At 41.5% G+C, this 5,717-nt stretch overlaps 1 long non-coding RNA gene across 1 annotated transcript; it reads right to left on the reverse strand.

Moving 5' to 3' along the window:
- Positions 1-882: 882 nt before the first annotated feature.
- Positions 883-2,027, reverse strand: LOC127342043 (uncharacterized). The gene is made up of 4 exons (XR_007876173.2): positions 1,889-2,027; positions 1,625-1,758; positions 1,277-1,350; positions 883-1,152 (listed from the first exon to the last, which is right to left on the reverse strand). It is a non-coding gene; the product is annotated as an uncharacterized lncRNA (long non-coding RNA).
- Between the last annotated feature and the right edge of the window lie 3,690 nt (positions 2,028-5,717).

Below are 5,717 nucleotides of genomic sequence, written 5' to 3' on the forward strand. Positions count from 1 at the left end.
AAGAGAAAGCCCAAAAGAAATTGTTGTTGGCCCTAAATACATGAGTAGAGAATGTAATAAAAAATACTGGAGTGAATATCTAGATTGACAAACATAAATTGAAGTGGATAATAAAAAGACACAAAACTTACAATCACAATTTTATCCTAGGCAGATCTTCAAAATAATGTAGCATGAAAACCGCACAATGATAACCTGCCGGACACTTTTCTCACTACTCGCTCAAAGCCTACACATAATGATGGGATAATATGGCTGAGAGAAGGCACTTACCTGCTGGTCGACTATGGGCGGCAAGGTTTGCTGGACTGAGTGCCGTGAGGATGCAGGGAGAATACACAAAGTATATGTTTTAGTGAAATATATGATTGAAAATGCAAAAATTGTATCATATTCAACTGATTTTTTAATTTACAGGACTGCGCACATGTTCTAACACCACACTACAAACATTCCAGGTCTCATCTACATAACTCTAGCTAAAGTGTACACTAACCATTGTCATTGAATTGAACGCCTGCTTGTGGAAAGATATATATCTGCAAGCTTTAGAATCATATATATGCAAGCCACATGAACATAGATCATATATAAGCATGCAACCAAAAATTGCAAACTGCTTACAGTGATAAGAGAAAAAATAGTCCTGCTCTCTTTTTGCTTAGGAAAATAAAAATATGAAAATGAGTAACGAATCTCAACTTATCTCTTTTGTGTCGAGTAAAAACCTGAATCATGTTCTTATAGGAAAAAAGAACACCTAAGTTTATGGTCTAGTGGTGGAAGGGGGAGCTGCCAGCCTTTCACAATATCCATGCCAGGAAGAGCTTATTCACAAAGAAGTAATGGTCAGGACCAAACAACCAAGTAGGACCCATAAACTACAGCAAAGGTTTTCCTAATAAGGACCACCAAGTGGGCTACCAAGCACACCAATCGACTTAATCAAGCAATTTGGGAGAGGGGGGAATAAATAAGGAACAAATGATGAAATTCAGAATTATTCTGTCATCCTTGATTCTATTATGTGTAAGACAAGACAATACAAATAATGAGGAGACTAAGAACACCCTAAGGTGATAAACCCTCCATCGTTTTACCACACCCATGGAAAGACGAATATCATGAGCAAATATCAATCGTGCCACCATCCTGTAATCCATCAAAATGCATCAATTGTGAGGTGTTAAAACAACATACTGCTAAATACACTCAATACTGCACTATATATATTAGAGTACTATAAGAACTACCAATCAAGTCAAATTAAATAGACCTGTTATAGGAGAGCCACTTGGGACACTTTACGAGCTGACCTCAACCACATTCTAAACAACTCCTTTATAGGTCCTAAAAGAAGGCATAATCATGATATTAATATCTCAAGTGGAGAACCAAATAAGGTTTCCCTACAACAAATATTTATACGTATCTAAGCGCTAGGTACTACTTTTTTTTTCCTGCTAGTGTTCTCTGAGTAGACAAATTGAATTGCATCACACACTACAGATCTCACTGGCACATGTAACAATAATATCTGAACAATAACATGTACTTTTACAATCTGAACATTTTCAAACATCAACTGATCTTAGACTTCAACTGGCAGGAGGTGTTTTCTTACCTTTGTAAGGGAATTCTGCTGGATACTCGTCTTCTTGAAAAATCTCATTAAAACGTGGTCTACCTTCCAATTCTTTGACCACTGGTGAAAAAAAGCTGACCACAAGTCCATCTTCCCTTCTGCACAACTTCACTCTGCTCATAAGAAGAAAACTAATCAACAAAGCAAGATTACAGTTGACCAACTATGCAAGAGAATAAAATCATGTACAATGAATTGCTGCTGCAAGTATGTGAAGAAAAGAAATGCAGTGTGGGGGATCACCTTGCTGATGTAGCCTAAGTTGGTGCTGGGAAGGCAGTAGCTAAGGGCATGGAACATCTCTCCTAATCCTTTCTCCATGGCTTCTCCTCTTCTATTGGCTCGCATCACCCGGCACACTTGCATGTATACATCATATAACCTGAAGATGGCACACTAACTGAGTGATCTTGGGTAAATCTTTTCAGGAGATTCAGATATGGGTCTTTGAGGACATTTGACTGACAAGCTTCTTCTAGTTGAACTTAACACTATATCTCGCATACATATATATATTCGGGTCAAGATCTGATAGTACCTCATATGTTGATTTCTCTTCCATATTCCTATAGACATGGTTCTCTGGTCACCTTTTTAGGCATTTGCATAATACAATCAACCATAGAGGAAATATGATTAACTTGATCAGCAGAAACGCCGATTATGAATTTGATTGTCCAGTGTTCTGTTTATGGCTTCTGTACCTTCCCCAAGCCCATCATTACTGACACTCTGCATGGAAAATTTCAGAGAAGACCAAAATTAAAAATTTAGGAAGATTGAAATACATCACCAAGGGAATTGTTTGAACTGAAACTATTTAAAACAATGACAAATGTGTAACCATAGGTCACGTCAGATCTTGTTCATCTAATTAGATAAATAAATAGCTGGAACTGTAAGTGGCTGCCTTAAATTTGGTCAAGCGGCTTTATACATGATATAATTGTGCGTATGTTCTGATTTTACCCGAATTTAAAGACAGCATGGCATTACTGAAAGGCACTCAAATTGCGCATTTTTACTTTTTATTGATCTCACTCACTTTAGGGGAAGAGCAGCTTCATCAGAGCAAAATGACATCATGCATGGACAGACGTCTCACCGGTTAGCCATACACGCCTTTTCAAGCAATTGGAACAACATATGTATGCCAACAACATATATCTAAACTGGGAGAACAAACCAAAAGGAAAGAGCATGTTGATCTTTGCCTGAAAGAGGATGATGGTGCCCATCCGCCACTTGATTCGGCACAACAGCAGAACCAAGCAACTGCAACTTCGAGGGTGGTGGTGTCGTGCAGGCCACCAACTCACCCTCCTTGAACCCTAGCTACGCCCTCTCGATGTGAGCATATTAAGCGGGTACCAACATAAACAATAGTTAATGCCCATATTGTACAGAAAAGAAAGAAAAAGGCTGCTTGAGTACATAATTACTTGGCTGCCCTCACCTACATGACCGTTGTCAAAATGAATGTGGTCCTCTTGTGGAAGTATGATATATATGTCCGACAGAAGATACATAATATATGACAGAAACCTCAAAACCAAGCACCAGATATATCCAAATTTCGGTAAATCCTCCAAACTAATTTACTTTCTGACATTTCTTCACCTGGGGAGAGCAAGATATAGTCAAACAAATAGAAATTGCGTTGATACATAATTAACTAAGGCATGATTCAATAGATTTTGGAAAGCTCGCACTAATAGAAGAAAAAATATGATGTATGTATAGAGCAAGTGCATGGGAGAGACAAAACTAAAGCAAGACAGAAAAGAGGATACTTGCATCAATTAAATTGCACTGGGGCAAAAGCCATTCAAGATCCTTATAAATTGCACTGGTTGGGACACGGCGCAAGTATGGCATCACGCTTCGCCTTATAAAACTCCTTGATACACATTGCACAGTATAAACAGAGTACCAGGAAAAATAAAGATGGGGAAGGGAGAGAAGAACCTATGATGAACACCAAGGGCCCCCCTTCTGCTCCATCTATTACGCTGTTCCATTCACCCAAAAACCTTGGCCATTAAAGACCATCCTGCAGGAAATGAAGCATCAACCTATTAAATGCCATGTGATCTTGATACAATAGAAACACAAAATGCACAGACAATATCATATTATTCATATGCAGAAGAAGCAACAACAGGGCGTTTTAGAAATGAAAATTGGTAGCCTGTAGAAAGTAAGCATGAAACCTGCAGAAATGATCAACATACCTCCAGTAAGAATACCTGCGACCTTTGCTAATGCAAGAGAGGAGGCAAGTTTCTCTAGAAGCAATGGAACGGCAAAGGGATCAAAATATCCAGCCATAAAACAACAAATAACTCCAGTAGCTGCATTCAACAAATAGTAGTTGTCATGCCAAGAAATATGTTTATCTCAACAAAATAAAAATTCTTTGATGGTAAATTCTTTATCCATACCATCAATGTCCTAGAAGGTCCATCCCTCATATCACAAATTGGAGTATGGATTTGCAAAATACAAGAAACTATCAATAAAACAACTCTCTGTTCAATCAAAGTTGTATTTGCAGAACCATCAATGTCCAAGAAGGTCCATCTCTCATAGCACGAATTGTTGTATGGATCTGCAAAATACAGGAAACTATCAATAGAACAACTCACTGTTCAGTCAAAGTTGTATTTGCAACATACTCTATGCACCTCCAAACAAATTGCATCATAAGTACTAAATAGATCAAATGGAGATGAATGAGGGAAGGGGATTAGATGGGGGTTTACACACCTGTACAGATTCAAGATGGATTCTTCAGGCCTCTCTGAGCTTCTCCTATGAGTGGGTAGCCCAGCTCGTCTTCCCAATGCATAGAAACAACTCCTGAACACGAATCCAATCAAGGAGCAGCCACAAGTCACAACACGGATCGAAAAGAGGATTGGGGACTACGTGAGCGTACTATAAAAAACAGATGCAAATTAAAATGTGTTGTGCTGTTACCTCTGGGAATCTTGGTACTGAACCATAAAATTGACCCATTTACTCCCTCTCTGTGTCCTCTTCTTCCTCCCCGTTCTGGCTGGAAGCTGCACACCAAGAAAAGGCACAAGCAGAGGATTCAAGAAAGGAGGCTCACCTTGGGTTGACGTCCTCGCCATCTCGCATGGCACAGCGGCGGCCCGTGCTCGGTAGGGTTGACGTCCTCCCAATCTCGCACGGCGCGGCGGCGGCCCGCGCTCAGCAGTGTGGTGGCGACTCGAGTTCAGCAGCGGGGAGTGGAAGGGATGGAGAGGAGGATGGAGCCGATGGAGCTCATGGAGGAGGAGGAGGCAGGCAAGGGAAGGGGAGAGGACGTGCGGGAGGAGAGACACGAGCAGGGATTGGGGGCTAGGGTTTGATGAGTGGATTGGGGGAGAGGCTTGGGTAGGGTTTCCACTGCGGGGGCTCCTTTTTATACCAGCGCGTGAAAAACGGACGGCTGAAATCCCCATCAGATTCATCGGACGGTTCACATGCGATGTTCGCTGTGAGGCCCCAAGTTGTATTTGCAGCATACTCTATGCACATCCAAACAAATTGCATCATAAGTACTGAATAGATCAAATGGAGATGAATGAGGGAAGGGGATTAGATGGGGGTTTACACACCTGTACAGATTCAAGATGGATTCTTCGGGCCTCTCTGAGCTTCTCCTATGAGTGGGTAGCCCAGCTCGTCTTCCCAATGCATAGAAACAACTCCTGAACACGAATCCAATCAAGGAGCAGCCACAAGTCACAACACGGATCGAAAAGAGGATTGGGGACTACGTGAGCGTACTATAAAAAACAGATGCAAATTAAAATGTGTTGTGCTGTTACCTCTGGGAATCTTGGTACTGAACCATAAAATTGACCCATTTACTCCCTCTCTGTGTCCTCTTCTTCCTCCCCGTTCTGGCTGGAAGCTGTACACCAAGAAAAGGCACAAGCAGAGGATTCAAGAAAGGAGGCTCACCTTGGGTTGACGTCCTCGCCATCTCGCATGGCACAGCGGCGGCCCGTGCTCGGTAGGGTTGACGTCCTCCCAATCTCGCACGGCGCGGCGGCGG

This window comes from Lolium perenne, chromosome 1 (genome assembly GCF_019359855.2).
Source record: "Lolium perenne isolate Kyuss_39 chromosome 1, Kyuss_2.0, whole genome shotgun sequence".
Lineage (NCBI taxonomy): Eukaryota > Viridiplantae > Streptophyta > Magnoliopsida > Poales > Poaceae > Lolium > Lolium perenne.